The sequence below is a fragment of the Callithrix jacchus genome, chromosome 10 (genome assembly GCF_049354715.1).
Source record: "Callithrix jacchus isolate 240 chromosome 10, calJac240_pri, whole genome shotgun sequence".
Taxonomy (NCBI): domain Eukaryota; kingdom Metazoa; phylum Chordata; class Mammalia; order Primates; family Cebidae; genus Callithrix; species Callithrix jacchus.
The window spans coordinates 120,305,060-120,322,430 of record NC_133511.1 but is presented as its reverse complement, the minus strand read 5'-3'; the positions used below and the strand labels follow the sequence as shown (position 1 = coordinate 120,322,430).

Genomic DNA, 17,371 nt, shown 5'->3' with positions numbered 1-17,371 from the left:
TAATCATGCAGTTTTTGGTTTTAGTTCTGTTTACATGATGAGTCACGTTTACTGATTTGCATACGTTGAAGCAACCTTGCATTCCAGGAATAAAGTCTACTTAATCATGATGGATTAGCTTTTTGATGTGTTGCTGGATTTGCTTTGTTAGTGTTTTGCTAATAATTTTTGCATCTATGTTCATCAGGAATATTCGCCTGAAATTTTCTTTTTCTATGTGTCTCTGCCAGATTTTAGTATCAGAATGATGCTGCCCTCATAGAATGATTTAAAAACATGTCCTTCCTCCTTGCTTTTTTTGGAATAGTTTCAGTAGGAATGGTACCAGCTCTACTTTATCCATCTGGTAGAATTCAGCTGTGAATTCATCTGGTCTAGGGCTTTTGTCTGGGTGGTAGGGATTTTTGTTATTGATTCCATTTCAGAACTTGTTATTGGTCTGCTCAAGGTTTTCATTTCTTCCTGGTTCAATCTGGAGAGGTTGTATGATTTCAGGTATTTATCCATTTCTTCTAGGTCTTCTAATCACATGCACTGGGGTGTTTACAATAGTCTCTGAGGGTCTCTGTATTTCTCTGGGGCCAGTGGTAATGCTCCTTTGCCATTTCTCATTCTGTTTTTGAGGATTTTCTCTTTTTTATTAGTCTGGCTAGTCTATCAATCTTATTTATTTTTTAAAAAAAACAACTTTTGGTTTCAATTATCTTATGTGTGGTTTTTCTCATCTCCATTTCATTCACTTCTACTCTGATTTTGGTTATTTTTTTTTTCTTAAATAGAAAAAGATTTATATACCTGGACTTTTTGTTTCTTCTAGTAAATATATGTCTGTCTGTAAGTAATTAATATGCAATGAATTCCATTTATGTATGTAAAAAAGGGTATAAGACAAATAGCCTGGAAAGAGTAGGAGGTATAAGAAAACAGGAGGGACTAATCAGCATCAGTTGTAAATCAAGTAATTCATCCAACAGCCAACCAGCATAGGTGGTCAAGCAAAATGGCCAAGTGCAAGGGGTAGGTGTCAACAGTACATGGTAAAGTGATTCATCAGCTAAGTGAAAAAAGAATAAAACTGACTACCCAGACGTCATCACGCATCTCCTAGTAGATGAAACTTCCAGATGGCACTACTAAATATAATACGATGTTGGTGGGGGAGACCCCATAAGTGCCGAGGCAGGAGTCAGAAGCTTCAGCCTATTCCCATATAAACAATGAAGAAGAAAATAACTAGACATATAACTATAGTAGTTATTCATAGGTGACCTTAGTTCCTTTACTAATGCCTTTCAGGTTTCATGTGAACCTGCGGTGACATTGTGAAAGGAATGACCCTAAGGCAAGACACTTTAAGCCCTCTGTCACGCCCAGGTAAGGCCAAGATGTCTCCTTCCTCAGAGCAGTTAGGAGAAATCTCCACTCCTCCAAGCTCTTGCGGTAGGCCTGACGGCTGTCAGGGAAGCCCACAGACAGCTGGGGGCTTAATTGTCTCTATGTGGTGCTGCGCTTCAGCGGTCACATTCCATGTCCACTCTCATGTTCTGCGTCTGCACCTGGTTCCTTTTTTCTTCGAAGAGATAATCAGTAAAAGTAATATAAATCTTAATGCCTTTGTTCTTTCTTGACAAGTATGGAAAAGTGCTGACACATTATGCTCCTTACCTCATCTCAGCTACTAGAAAGTCTTGGGCCCCTACCTAAATGACACGTGATGTACTTGACCCTATCACTGACCACCAATGCCACGCCCTGCCTGCCCTGCCCCCAGCTTTGTACTCAATAAAAGTCAGAGTGTGCGGCCCCTCAGGGCCACTGCCGGACTTCGCGCTTTGGTGGGCAGTGGACCCCTGGACCCAAACTCTCTTTTCTCCATCTCTGTGTCTTGTGTCTTTTATTTCCACAGTTTCTCATCTCTACACCAGCAGAGGGGGGACCAAAGGACCCTGTAGGGCTGGACCCCACAAAGATGCTAATAAGGCAAACAAACGTTTTTAATAAATGCTAATAGACCAGTTTTACATAATCGTAATGACAGGACAGTAGTTATAGGGGATTCTAAAAGTGCATCCCTGGGCCAGGCTATAAAATCCAAAAATCTAGTTGATGTAACAAGTTAACAAACAAGGAAGCAAAGCCCAATGACCAGTGGCTTGGGTCTGAATCCCCTTGGAAATCCCCCGCCCTTACAAAAGCCAAGATTATTTAACTCAGATTATTTCACCTCAGCCGGTTTAAGGATTTGTGGCAGAAACTGCCAGTTAATTTCCAATATCCATTTTCCCATTCTTCTATAATAGATATTTGGCCACTGAGAAAGAAGGCTACATCTCACAGCCTTTTTTTTTTTTTTTTGAGATGGAGTTTCACTCTTGTTACCCAGGCTGGAGTGCAATGGCACGATCTCGGCTCACCGCAACCTCCACCTCCTGGGTTCAGGCAATTCTCCTGCCTCAGCCTCCCGAGTACCTGGGATTAGAGAACGCGCCACCAGGCCCAGCTAATTTTTTGTATTTCTAGTAGAGACAGGGTTTCATCATGTTGACCAGGATGGTCTCGATCTCTCGACCTTGTGATCCACCCGCCTCGGCCTCCCAGAGTGCTGGGATTACAGGCGTGAGCCACCGCGCCCAGCCCCTCACAGCCTTTCTTATAGGAAAGTGTAGCCATATGACCCCTCAGCAAGTAGTGTTTTCTGGACAATGGGATGTGAGCAGAAGTCATGTGCACCACCTCTCTCCTCCTCCCCTTTTTAACCCAGGCAGCCTGCCTTTAGGGGGCAGGAAGGAGTGTTGGGGGTACTAAGTTCGTAACCATAGTGTTCTATGTGTTATATGGCCATTTGATCCAGCTTGCTCTTCTGTCATCCCTAGGTGATTGCCCTCACATCATCATGGTTCAAAATAATTGCTGCTCTCGCTCCAAAATGATTCCTGGAAGGGAATAGATGCCAAGGCAGTCAATGGCTTCAGATCCCAAACAGAACACCATGTTCTACTGCCCTCTAGTGGAATGTTCCGGTACTTGACACAATCATTGCGTAACCACAGTGGCAAGAATGAAAGCTGTATGTGGAAAGGGCCACCAAGGCATGGATCGGTGTGCGACAAGAACAATATCGGGCACGCAAAAGAAGAGAATTCCTAATCATTCCCTCCACCACCTGGCTCAGGACTCCTGCCAATTCTTTGGTGAAAAGAACTGAAAGTCAGTATCAGAACCGAATACAGAAAACATGGTTGCTTGCCTAAATTTCTGTCTCTGCCATTTGCATTGTAAACGTATTAACTGAACACCCACAAAGTGCCAGGCACAGCTCTGTCTCTACGATCGAGACAAACAAGGTCCCTGCTCTCAAAGGTGTGCATTCTATGGGGAGAGGAGGGTAAGGATGTGCAAAGGAAAAGACAATAACAAGAAATGAACCAACATGAGGTCAGGCGCGGTGACTCACACCTGTAATCCCAGCACTTTGAGAGGCAGAGGTGGGTGGATCACTTGAGGCCAGGAGTTCGAGACCAGCCTGGCCAACATGGCAAAACCCCGTCTCTATTAAAAATATAAAAGTTAGCCAGGTGTGGCGGCCTGTGCCTGTAATCCCAGCTACAGCAAGAGGCTGAGGCAGGAGAATTATCTGAACTCAGGAGGTGAAAGGTGCAGTGAGCCGAGATTGCAGTGAGGCATTCCAGCCTGGGTGACAGAGTAAGACCCTGTCTCAAAAAAAAAAAAAAAAAAAAAAAAAAAATCAACACAAGTATCAGATAGAGTTAAACAGGGAGCCAGACTGTGGAGACTGTTAAATGCATTGGGGAGTTTTAACACAGAGATAACATGCGTAGATTCAGGTTTCTAAAACACCACTGGCTTCTAGGTGGAAGACGGATTGTGGAAGACAGGGATGGAGGACGGAGACCAGAGGAGCGGCAACGGTAGCTTGAATTAGGAAGGAAGCAACGGAGAATAAGACATGAAAAGACTGGTTTGCACTGTGGCAGTAAAGCCAACAGGCCTTAGTCTGTTCAGGCTGCTGTCATAAAAATGCCATATACAGGGTGGCCCATACAAATCAGAAATTGATTTCGCACAGCTCTGGAAGCTGGAAATCTGAGATAGGTGCCTGCTTGGTCAGGCTCTGGGACAAGCCTTTTTCCAGGTTGAAGACTGCTATCTTCTCATTGTCTCCTCACAAGGCAGACAGAGGCTTGGAGGGCTCTCCGTGGGTCTAGTTCAAGGGCATTAATCCTATGCATGAGGCCTCTGCTCTGAAGAGGCCCCACCTTCTAATACTGTGCTATTGGGGGTTAGGATTTCAACACAAGAATGTGTAGGGGATGCAAACAACAGTCCAGGATTTGATGTAGTTCTTATTTCACACCAGGAGTTCCAACATTCTCAATATATCCTTTTTTGCTTCACAAAATCCCAATTTAAGGAACTGTCTAGGTGACTGGTCTGGATGGATCCCACCTAACACTGAAACGATTCTTGATTAAAAAACCATTGATTTTGCCCATTCCTGAATCAACAATCATTTCAAGAGGTAAGAAGCCCTCTTCTAGGGATGGCTTATAGCAGCTGTGTAAGCTCTCATTTGAGCTTATGCGGTCCCTATCCTGGAGCAGAGTAAAATAAGCCAGCTCCCAGTGGCCCAGTATCCTCCAGGCATGCAGGGTCTGTCAGTCCTCAACCCAAAAGCCCACTACCCAAGAGGCTTTAGAGACACCTTGGAATAAGCCCTCTCTACAGGAGTCCTAAGGACATCCCCTCTTCCCAGCCCCCGTCAGCAACTCAGTATTTTGTCATAGGAACACTTGCTAAAGGAAAAACCTTTTCAGTCTCCAGGTCCTTAACCCACACCTGAGGGCAAAGAAGGGTGCAGGTGTAATGGCTGACCCAGTTTTAGCCACAGGAGGTAAATACCAATTTCACCAATACCTCCTGCGGCTAAAACTGGGATAGTCTTTAACTCCTCAGGCAAACCCTAGAGGCAAAAGTTTTTAAAAACATAAAAGCTGGCCAGGCGCAGTGGCTCACCACACTTGTAATCCCAGCACTTTAGGAGGCCAAGGTGGGTGGATCACGAGGTCAAGAGATTGAGACCATCCTGGCCAACGTGGTAAAACACTGTCTCTACTAAAAAATACAAAAATTAGCTGGGCGTGGTGGTGCGCACCTGTAGTCCCAGCTACTCAGGAGGCTGAGGCAGGAGAATTGCTTGAACCAGGGAGGCAGAGGTTGCAGTGAGCCAAGATTGCGCCATTGCACTCCAGCCTGGCGCCTGATGACAGAACAAGATTCTGTCATATACACACACAAAAAAAAATCTGAAGAAGCAGCTTCAAATACCTTCTTTATTTGATAAACAAAAGTAGTTTTTCTAACTACTTAGAAATGTAATGTCCAAAAACCTTTAGATAGGACCCCAGGTCTAGCCACCAGCTTGACTGCCACCTCATGAAGGACCCTGAGCCAGAGACCTCCAGCTAAACTGGGTTTAGAATCCTAATGCACAGAAACTGTGAGCTAGTACAAAGTTGCTGTTGTAAACCACTGAGCCAGGATAGGTGGGGGGAGTAATTTGTCACACAGTGATAATTAATAGAGACATGTCCTTTGGAAGCCTGAGTTTTTGTGGCAGGGTCTGTAATGTGTATTCTGAAGACTGGAGTTTGTGTTTTCCTCTAATGACATGGAAATTAAGAGAACAGACTTACGGTCAGGGTCAATTTCAACACAAGGAAGGAAGCGCACACTTTGGGTCCAGGAGCTTCACGGCAAACCTCCACCTCCGAGCTCTCCCGGTGCCTGCTTCCTCCTATATCAATACTTTTTCTTTTTTAACTTTATTTTAGGTTATTTTAACTTTACAAAAGCAAGATTGTTATATAGGTAAAATTGTGTCGTGGGGCTGTGTTGTACAGGTTATTTCATCACCCAGGTGCTAAGTCTAGTACCCAATAGCTACTTTTTTCTGCTCCTCTCCTTCCTACCATCCTCCACCCTCCAATAGGCCCCAGTGTGTGCTGTTTCCCTCTGTGTGCCCATGTGTTCTCATCATTTAGCTCCCACTTATAAATGAGAACATGTGTATTGGGCTTTCTGTTCCTGTGTTACTCTGCTAAAGATAATGGCCTCCAGCTCCATCCATATTCCTACAAAGAATGAGACATGATCTCATTCTTCTTTAATAGCTGCACAAAATTCCATGGTGTATATGTACCACGTTTTCTTTACCCAGTTCATTTAGATTGCTGATAGGCATTTAGATTGATTTCATGTCTTTGCTATATATGCATGTGGTCTTTATAGTAGAATAATTTATATTCCTCTGGGTATTTGCCCACTAATGAGATTACTAGGTCGAATGAGAAAACAATCCTCATCCACACTCCTTCTCTCTTTCCACCTTTATAAAATTGAGCAAGGTCAATCTAGCTTCCCAAATCCACTTGTAGAGGACTGAAAGGCAGTTCCCAAAAAGATATATCTTCATCCTAATCTCCATCACCTGTGAATATAACTGCAAATGATAAAGAATGTGATTAAGTTAAGGGTTTTGAAATATACGAAAAAAATGCTCAGTATTACTATGATCAGGGAAATGCAAATCAAAACCACAAAGCAATACCACCTTACTCTCTTGCAAAAATGGTCATAATAAAAAAATAATAGATGTTGGTGTGGATGCGGTGAAAAGGGAACACTTCTACACTGCTGGTGGGAATGTAAACTAGTACAACCACTATGGAAAACAGTGTGGCGATTCCTTAAAGAACTAAAAGTAGAAATACCGTCTGATCCAGCAATCCCACTACTGGTACCCAGAAGAAAAGAAGTCATTACTTAATGGCATTCGCAGGAACCAGGATGGAACCAGAGACTATTATTCTAAGTGAAGTAACTCAGGAATGGAAAACCAAAATTATATATTCTTATGCTTAAGTGGGAGCTAAGCTGGGAGAATGCAAAGGCCTAAGAATGATACAATGAACTTCAGGGATTCAGGGGGTAATGATGGGAAGTGGGTGAGGGATAAAACACCATAGTATACACTGCTCGGATGATGGGTGCACCAAAATCTCACAAATCACCACTAAAGAATTTACTCATGTAACCAAATACCAACTGTTCTCCCGAAAACCTATGGAAATAAAAAGTTTAAAAATAAAATTAATTAATTAACTTTTTTTTAAGTTAAGGGTTTTGAGGGGAGGAGCTCATCCTGCTTACCTGGGAGGGCTCTAAGTCCAGTGACAAACATCCTATGAACATGAGGCAGTAGGAGACTCCACCCACAGCAGAGTAGACAGTGTGACCGCAGAGGCAGAGATCGGAGGGTGCGGCCACAGGTCAAGGAAGACCCAGAGCCACCCGAAGCTGAGAGCGAAACAGAACTGACTCTGCCTGAGAACCTCTAGGAGGAGTGTGGCCCTGCCAACCCCGACCCCCACCCCAGCCCATTGCAACCCTAACCTGAACCCTAACCCTATCCCTATCCCTTCATCCAGGACCAAGCAGGGCTCAGGAATGTTTGTTGTACTATACCCTGGTGTTCAGGAAATGTTATGTGATTGCTCCAGTTTCTTCCCAACAACAAGGGCAGAGCCACCCAAGGCCATGGGAACCCACCTCTCACATCAGTGCCACCTGGATGTGAGACATAAGTCAACAGACATCATTTTGGAGCTTTAAGATTTGACTGCCCTGCTGGATTAAGGATTTGCATGGGGCCTGTAGTCCCTTTGTTTGGGTCAGTTTCCCCCATTTGGAATGGGTGTATTTACCCAATTCCTGTACCTCCATTGTATCTAGGAAGTAACTAACTTGCTTTTGATGTTACAAGCTCATAGGCAGAGGGGAGTTGCCTTGTCTCAGATGAGACTTTGGACTGTGAACTTTTGAGTTAATGTTGGAATAAGACTTTGGGGGGCTGTTGGGAAGGGATTGTTGCTTTTGAAATGTAAGGACATGAGATTTGGGAGGGGCCAGGGCTGTAATGATATAGTTTTGCTGTGTCCCCACCCAAATCTTGAATTATAGCTCCCATAACTCCCACGTGTCATGGAAGGGACCCAGTGGGAGGTAACTGGATCACGAGTTGGGTGTTTCCCATGTTGTTCTCATGAGTGAATGAGTCTCACGAGATCTGATGGTTTTATAAGAGGAGTTCCCCTGCACACACTGTTTTTTGCCTGTCACCATGTAAGATGTGACTTTGTTTTTCTTCCATCTTCCACCATGATTGTGAGGCCTCCCTAGCTATGTGGAACTGTGAGTCCATTAAACCTCCTTTCCTTTATAAATTACCCAGTCTCAGGTATCTGTATTACCAGCATGAAAACAAACTAATACACTGCCTCCTCAATGAGACCTCACCTAAGAAGGCTGCCTATGGGTGACCCCAGCAGAAAGAGGCTTTGTTGGTACTTCTGAGGCAGAGTGTGAGAGATCAGCTGGGCTTCACTTGCATCAAGAATGATGTAGGAGCCCGGTGCAGTGGCTCATGCCTATAATCCCAGCACTTTGAGAGGCCGAGGTAGGTGGATCACCTGAGTTCAAGACCAGCCTGGCTAACATGGCGAAACCCTGTCTCTACTAAAATACAGAAATGAGCCAGGTGTGGTGGTGCAAACTTATAATCCCAGCTTCTAGGGAGGCCTAAGCAGGAGAACTGCTTGGACCCAGGAGGCGGAGGTTGCAGTGAGCTGAGATTGTACCCCTGCACTACAGCCTGCATGACAGTCAGACTCCATCTCAGAAAAAATAAAAAAAGAATAGCGTGACCAGAGTTCCTGGAGGGGGAAGCCCACAGTGCCTCCCACATGGATGGCAAGAGCACAAATGAGGAGCCCTCTTCTTCTCCTTTCCTCCCTCCTCCCTTCCCAGACCCTGAAGGAACTGGAAGCAGCTGCAGGCAGTGGGAGAGGAGGTGAATCAAGAGAGGAAGGACACTGGCCACATACCCACTGCCCATTCCCCCAACCTTCCCCACTGCGGAAAGCCAGGCCTGGGTCAGCTTGAATAGGAGAAGTTTTATATTGCATGGGAGATAAATGGTTATTTAGATAGGACTGAGTTTATTTTCTTAACTTGGCAAAAGCAGTTTCCTTTTTGCCCAACATTTTATAAGAATTTTCAAACATACAGAAAAGTTGAAAGAATGGTACAATAAACACCTAGATTCGAAAATTATTAACATTGTGTGTGTGTGTGTATGTGTGTGTCTACATGGTCTTGCTAAACCACTTGAAAGCAAGCTTCAGACGTCATGACTCTTCATTCTTAAACCCTTCAATGTACATCTCCTAAAAGAATCGGACTTCCAATGCCTGAAGTGGAAATTGATCTCATAGCTGAAAGAAATGCGTAAACTATACTTAGCTGAAACATTTTCAAGGAGTGGTGCTATGGTTTCAATGTCCCCTCCAACACTCATGTTGAAATTTTATTGCTATTGTTTGGGGACCCAGCCAGGTGCCTCACGCCTGTAATCCCAGCACTTTAGGAAGCCAAGGTAGGTGGCTCACCTGAGGTCAGGAAGTCGAGACTAGTCTGGCCAACATGCAGAAACCCCATCTCTACTAAAAATACAAAAATTAGCTGGGCATGGTGGCATGTGCCTATAATCTCAGCTACTTAGAAGTCTGAGGCAGGAGAATCGCTTGAACCCAGGAGGTGGAGGTTGCATTGAGCTGAGATCATGCCACTGCACTCCAGCCTGGGAGAAAGGAGCCAAACTCCATCTGAAAAAAAAAAAAAAAATAGATGGGAACGTTAAGATATGATCAGGTCATGAGGGCTCTGCCCTCAGCAGTGGATTAATGATGTCATCAGAGGAGTGGGTTAGTTATCCTGGGAGAGGCTCCTGATAAGAGGATAAGTTCAGCCCCCACTTCTCTCTGTGTCTCACACTGTCCCACTCTCTCTCACCATGTGACACTTGCCACCATGTTATGATGCAGCACTAAGGCCATCCCTAGAAGTGGTGCCATGCTCTTGGACTTCCCACCCTCCAGAACCATGAGCCAAATAAATCTCTTTTTTTATTTTTATAAAGTATCGAGTCTGTGGTATTCTAATATAAGCAACAAAAAAGGGACTAAGACAATGTGGGGAGAGAGAAGCAACAGAGCAAATGCAAGGATGAAGCCAGAAGAAAAATAAAAACTGTATCCTATTTTGCACTCTACAAGTCCAGCCCACAATAAGATAAGACAATTTCAGATAATGACAGGTGCTATGAAGAATATCAAACAGAACAGAGGTGATAAGAGTCAGACTAGAAGGTAAGGCAACATTACAGTGGCTGGTAAGAAATGAAATCCCCAGAAAAAGAAGGTGACACTTGAGATGAGACCTTGATAACAAGGACAACCCAACAATATAAGACAATCAGGAGAACAGCATGCAAGTCAGAGTAACCAATGAGGCCAAAGGCCTGGAGGCAGAAGGAACATGGAGTAATATCTTGGTGAGGGAGAGGTGGCAGAAAGTACTGAGGGAGAGGAGCTGATCGAGACCAGATCCTGTTGGCCAAGAAGAGGAGTGTGGGGAGAATTTTAAGCAGGAGAGTGGCTGATCTGACCTAGGTATCTAGATGTTATGGCTGCTTAGTAGCAAAAGACTTGTTGGGGAGGGCCAAAGTGAAGCTGGGAGACCATCAAGGAGGCAGTTTGCAATCCTCCAGGTGAGAAAGTATGGTGGCTTGGACCAGGATGGCGGCAGTGAGGTAGGCATTGCTGCTCTCTTCACTTTACAGATGAGGAAACAGAGTCCCAGAGAAGTTAAGTGATTTGATGGAGGTCATGCAGCCTTTAGGTAGCAGAGGGTTAAAATGGTAAATTTTGTGTTATGTATGTTATTACTTTTTGTTGTGATGAAATACATATAACACAAAGTTTATCATTTTAACGATTTTAAGGGTACAATCAATGGCATTAAGTATATTCACGATGTTGTTGTGAACACAACTGTTATCCATTTCCGGAACTTTTTCATCATCTCACATAGACACTCAATACCCATTAAGTCATAACTCTCCTTTTCTCCCTCCGTGAGCCCCTGGTAACTTCTGTTCCACTTTCTGTCTCTGAATTTACCTGTTCTATGTACCTCCTATAAATTGAATCATAAAATATTTGTCTTTCTGTGCCAATTTATTTTCACTTAGACTAATGTTTTTGGGACTCATCCATATGTCACCGTTTTCTTCCTTTTTAAGGCTTAATAATATTCCATTGTATGTCTATGTTAATATTGTGTTTATCCATTCATCTGTTGATGGAGGATGGGGACTTTTACCAAGATGTCTGATTCCAACCCTATTCTGGTTGGCTCTGTTGAGCCCAGTGCAGTACCCGCTGCAGCCACCAGAGGGAGTATAGGGAGCACAGGGAGCACAAGGCGGGCGCACTGCAGGCACCTGGCGGTTTCTGGGAGGAAGAGGAAGAGATCCAGCCTTTTGCACACAAAATCTTACACGCAGAAACCATGCAAATAGAGGGAAGCTGGCTGCCAGGAAAGCGACCAGACTATAGAATCAGCCACAAGTGGAGATAAGGAGAAGGGAGGGTTAGGGCTGGAAGGAGCTGCCCCTGTGATCCTGGTCCAACCCCTAAAATGGAAACAGACGCCTCTGGCCACCCACAGTTTCCCTGCCAGCTGTCCTCAGCGTGAACAACCTCCGGACTGAAGAGCTCAGGAGGGAGGTAAAGGGGGGCTGGGTCCAGTGAGGCTCGGGTTCCCATTCCTGCTCTTCTCCAGCAGCAGCGTGACCTCCAACCTGTGGCTTGCACATTTTATGGATGAGGAAACTTGGGACTTGGAGCTGTTGATTGTCCAGAGCAAGTGGAATAGGCAAGATCTGAATGCCACCATGTGCCTTGTGACTCTCTTCTCCAGGCTCAGCACTCTGGTTTCTTCAGCCATATCTCACCATATATGGTCGTCAGGACTTCCCCACCTCATCTGGTTGGCCAGCCTCCTGCAGGCAAAACACACAAGGGTCTGTGGCTCTTGAGTCTGGTTTCACCATGGTGGCTTCCCTCCTCTGAGCACCCAGCCTCTAATAATGCTACCCAGGTTTGCCCTGGCTGGTTTTGGCAGCCACCTCATGTTGACTGAATTTCTGTCAGTTTCAATCCCTCGGCTTTTCTCACATGTGCTGTTGCTAAGCCATTTCTCCCCCACTGCATCCTTGTGCAGCTGGGTCTTTGGATCTGAGTCCAGGAACTGACATTTATCCCTGTCAAATTCATCTTGTTCATTCATCTGACAAACATTTGTTCAGTGCCCACGCCGTACCAGGCACCAGGAATACAGGAACGAAAGACAAGGCTCCTGGTTCAAGGAGCTCACATCGGTATTCATCAGAGCAGTAGCCCCCCGAGAGTGGGGGCCTACTGTGTGCCAGGAATACAGCCTCTGCTGGGTGCTGAATGTCGGCTGTCTTCTTAACCCTTACAGCACTTCAGCGTCGGTGGCATTGTCCCCATTTTGCAGATGGGAAAACCAAGGCTCAAAAACTTTATGCAACTTGTCTGAAATGACATTGCCGGAAGGAAGCAGGCCCAGTATTCAGCCTTCCAATTGCTTTGGATCAATTCAGTCCTACTTAGACACCAGCTTTTGGTTCTCTACAAACCTGACAAACTTCATACTTCTCTGAATTTCATCAACTGCATGGATGAAGCTAAGATGAGATCAGAGCTGTGGGGTGGGCCACCAGTGCCCCCTTGCCCAAGATTAACAGCCAACTATGATTCTGCACTCTGTAGGTTCAGCAGATACAAATGCACCCAACAGTCAACTCCCGCCCTCACCCCCAGCCCCAGGCTCCCTCCCCTGACGAGCAGCTATATATATGGTTGCTGGCATCTTTAACATCAAACTGGTCCCCACTGCCAAGTCCTCTACTTGCAGGAGCTCAGCTGTGACTGGCCCTTTCCTTCCTCATGATAAGTTTCATCTGCCAATCCCCCTTCCCAGGAGGGATACTCCAAGTCCAAGGACAAGGTGGGGTGGGGGCAGTTGAGGGGATTTCACAGGCTCTGGGCATCTTCCCTTGCATCTGTGATGTCTCTCCCACGCCGTCTTCTCCTGGAGGCTCAGCCCATCTTTGTCATTAAGCTCTTCTGCCATGCTGAGAGAGACTGACTGCGGAGCAGGCCTGTGCAAGGGCCATGAGCAGAAAATAAGGCAGGTAGAATACATGCACTGCTTGGTGGGGGTAGGTATAAAATGGGCTCCAAGCTTCCCACCAGAACCTAGGGGACACCATACTTCATGACAGAGTTTGGGCTTTACCATCTCCCAGGACAACCTACACTCACCTCCTCACACCCCTGTGAGCCTGGAACAATTATTCTGCCCATTTTTACAGGAAAGAAAACTGAGGCCCAGATGATGAAGGTGACTCCAGAGGTTTAAAGACCCTTAGGACATTGTTTGAAAACCTCCAATCTAGTTTTTTGTGCCTGAAGAGCATCTGGGGAGTATGAACTCACTAAGCTCCTGCCATGGGCTCAGGGAGTAGCAAATTCATCCTTCCAGAAGGTCCTGCCTTTGTGGCCTTATAGTTGGTTGGGGAGAGGACAGATAATAAGTATGTACATCATTTCAGACAGCGATGGGTGCTATAAAGAGTGGAGAAAGCTGCTCTAGCTTGCGTGGTCCAGGAAAGCCTCTCGGAGGAGGTGTGGTTTAAGGAGCCGAGAAAGACCCAGCCTTGGAAGCCATAAGCATAGAGATGCTGAGAGGGAATGAGGCTCTCCACCCAAAGCATGGGTGGCGTAAGAGGGAGGAGACCTCACAGCTCAGACAGGAGATCTCAATGGGGAAGTGCTGGGAAGGTGTCCCAGGGAGTCTCACACCTGTCCCACCCACCCCACCCCCCACCATTCTTCCTTCGTTCTCCAAAGCAATGTTCTGTGTTTTCCCCATTTCCTCCCATCTTCAAAATCCATTTCTGCACAAGGCCCAGCCCAGAGCAGGAACTGAATAAACACATGCTGGATGGATAACCTCCCGAAGGCCAGCAAGGAGGAAGCGTGAGGACAAGTCCGACGAGACCCTACCTTCGTCGGCAAGGAATCACTTGATGAAGTTGATGGCCCCTTGAGGTGGTTCAAGCAGAAAAGACAAAGGAATTCCAGAAGGTGGGAGGAGGGGTCGCCTACACAATTGGAAAATTTCACACAAAAGTCCAGATTTCAAGCTATTTTTAAAATATCTGAAGATCTGGCAACCGAAGCCTGCAGATCCCCATGGCAACACCAGCTGGTGCTGAGCGGACAGCTGCCCCCTTCAGACTGGACATGCGCTCTGCAACTCCCCGCGGCCCCGCGCTCCCTTCTGCTGGCACTGGGTCCACCTTACCCGGCCACATCACCTGGCCCCCTGGGTTGAATCGGTCAACCCCCGCCTGAGACCTCAGATGAACAGAAAGCCAGGCTGGGACATGGGGGCTGTGGCATCTGTCCCTTCCGCCTGCTGCTACGGAGCACCAGCCTGGGGTCCCGCCGTCGAGTTCTTAGGCAGGTGTCCAGTGTGCGGGACTCCTGGACCAGCAAAATCCGTTCCCTGTGCTGGGTTCCGAAGGAAGCGCGAGGGCTCCAAAACGCAGCCACACCGTCTTGAGGAAAGAGGTGCCGTTCCGGTGCACACCAGAAGGGGGCGACTCTCCGGCCGTGCCGTCGGAGCTGCCCATGAAGGCCGTTCCTAGCTGTGCCCTCGCAGTTGGAGCTCACAGAGTGTCCTGTACCCCTGCCCTGTGCCACTTGGGGTGGCAGCTGAGGCCCAGGCTGCCTGGCAATGTAAGGGGCTCGATCAGAATTGGCTGGGCCAGGGCTGCCTCCAGGGGCCCCTGGCACTCCTCCTGTTCTGCTTCTCTTCCTCCTCTTCTGGGAGCACTGGGCCTTCCTGAGGCCTGTTCCCTCAGGGCTGACCCTGCAATTAAGTACTGTGTGCTTGGTACTGTGCTCAGGCTTTATATACTTTCATTTAAAACCCCAACAATCCCATAGGTAGGTTTTAAACCCCATTTAGCAGTTACAGGTGAGGAATCTGAGGCTTACACGGGCATCACCTGCCCAAGTCCACACAGCTGACAAGTGGTAGAGTCGACATTCAAATTCAGGCCTGCGGAGTCCCCATTCCCTGAACTGCCTCACTCTCATAAAGGACGTTTTAGAATCAGCCCATGAAGGGGGGCGGGGTTTGAAGGCAGAGGACATCCCTTGCCAGGTCCAGCCTAAAACCACTGTACAAGGCCACCCAATCTGTTGGAACCACCCAAGGACAGGGGCTGAATCTGGGGTCCCTGATAAGTCATTGATGAGACCAAGGGCTGAGGCCCCCAGTTAACCCCAGAGAGGAAAAGCTCCTGGCCTTTGGGAATTTAGGGAATGCCTCACCATCCCTGCCAGGGGCCGCAGTCTGGGCAGCAGGACAGGGGACTCCACGTGCTGCAGAACTCCCTGGAACCACCCTGGAGAGAGTGGTGAGCGGGCAGTCAGAAGGCAGCAGCCAGAGCAGGAGCAGGGTCCTGGAAGCTTCATGAGGAGCAAGAGACCCAGAATCCGCACAAAGTCAGTCTAGACGCCACTTAGTATGACTCAGTGAGCTCCTGGAGCCTCAGGGGTCGCAAGCCTCAGGAGCTTCCCCACTCCCACCCCAGGAGGACAGAGAAGCCCAGGGGATTATCAGCCCCTCTGAGACTATCACAGAGATGTCCCAGCCCCTGAGACCAAGGCCACCAGCCTGGATGGAAGAGAAATTCTCCCCAAGCTGATTCATCCATTTTACCTCCCATTTCAGCCCTGCACACCTTGCACTCACATCCGGGGTTGGCAGGTCCCTCCCCAGCTTTACCTGTTGATCCCACCCTCAGCATCAAAATTCAGTGTACAGGCCACCTTCTCGAGGCAGCCCACCCTGATCCCATTCCCCAAACCTGGTCATTATCTCCCTCTCCTTCAACCCCTGGAATGTGTGGACTTCTCCCATGGCAATGAGGTCATCTCCTTCATGCTATGATTGTTTCTGGGCTGCTGCCCCTTTTGAGGCTGGATGGTAGGGCAAGCGACATAGCTCCTAGAATGGGGCCTCAGATGTCCAACCCCATGATACACGATGGATGGATGGATGGATGGATGGATGGATGGATGGATGGATGGAATGAATGGATGAATGGATGGACAGATGAATGGGCAAATGAACAGATGAATGAGTGAACAGGTAGGAGGGTTGATGGCTCACAGAAACTTCCATGAGGCCGCCTGGAATTGTCCAGAATGCCCAGACTTCCCTACTGCTCCTAAAGATAAGATTCCACTGTCTCACTTGTCACAGCTCCTCCCCTGCCTGAGTGAATTTAAGATTTTAAAGTGTCTGCTGTGTGGAGGTGCCAGGGAAGTGGAGAATCAACCAGTGTTGCTTCCCTCCCTGCACCTCAGTTTCCCGGAGATAGATGAGGACATCAGACCAGATGATTTCATGGGCCCTTCCAGCACAAAACACATCTCCAAGCTAGGACCCAACAGAGAACAGGGGAGACTGACTGAACCCAGGTCAGCTTAAAGGAGCCCCTGAAAGAGTTGGAACAAAAGAAGAAAAGAGAAAAGGTGGGAGGAGGAAGGGAAGGAGGGGGGAGGGCGGGAAGGAGAAAAAGAGAAAGAAAATCTATTTCCATATCCCAAATTAAACATGCATCTAGCATGTAAGATTTCCCAAATGTATAGTGTCTTTTTAAAAAAAGTTAATTTGAACATATTGAATGTAGGATCACAGCATGTAAGAAATGATGGATCCCCTAATAAGGTGGATTGGCCTTGGGTAGGGATGGCCTAGGGCAGAGAATGCCAGAGGGAAGCATGACCCGCGTGGGGTGGGAGAGGTAGGGAGGTGTGGTTGGGGGTGGTCTTCTGGTCACCTTATCTCCCGCTTTAGCCAGAGCACCCCCGACACCCACAGTCCTCACTTCAGCCAGAGCACCTCTCCTGCCAGCTTTACGCATTGATCTTAAGAACCCAATATATTGTTTGAATAAAAGGTTCCTGGTGCTTTTTTAAAAAGGGCACTTAACTAATGAAGAGAAACAAGGGGTCCAGAGAGAGTGATTTGTCCAAGGTCATACAACAAGTACATCACACTATTCCTGATATCACTAATCCATTCACACCCATTAGGGGTTGGAGGGCACTCAGATGCAGCTGTCCCTGCCTGGGCGGTTTAGATCTGTATACTCTGGCTTACCTCCAGCAGCCTCAGTGGGGAGTCACCAGGCCCCTTTAAACAACATTCCACTAGGACAGGAACAGATGGATAACCCAAGCCAATTAGGAACCAGAAAATCTCCAAGAGGGCGAATGCC

General features: G+C 47.1%; 1 long non-coding RNA gene across 3 annotated transcripts in view; it reads right to left on the bottom strand.

Moving 5' to 3' along the window:
• Window positions 1–9,609: 9,609 nt before the first annotated feature.
• LOC118145522 (uncharacterized) overlaps window positions 9,610–17,371 on the bottom strand; it is a 104,462-nt gene continuing 96,700 nt past the window's right edge. The window contains exon 7 of one of the 3 annotated variants that reach the window (XR_013523462.1): window positions 9,610–9,743. This is a non-coding gene — a long non-coding RNA (uncharacterized LOC118145522). Of the gene's footprint in view, window positions 9,744–10,036; window positions 11,984–17,371 lie in introns of those variants that run through there. The other 2 variants (XR_013523461.1, XR_013523463.1) reach the window with 2 other exon arrangements.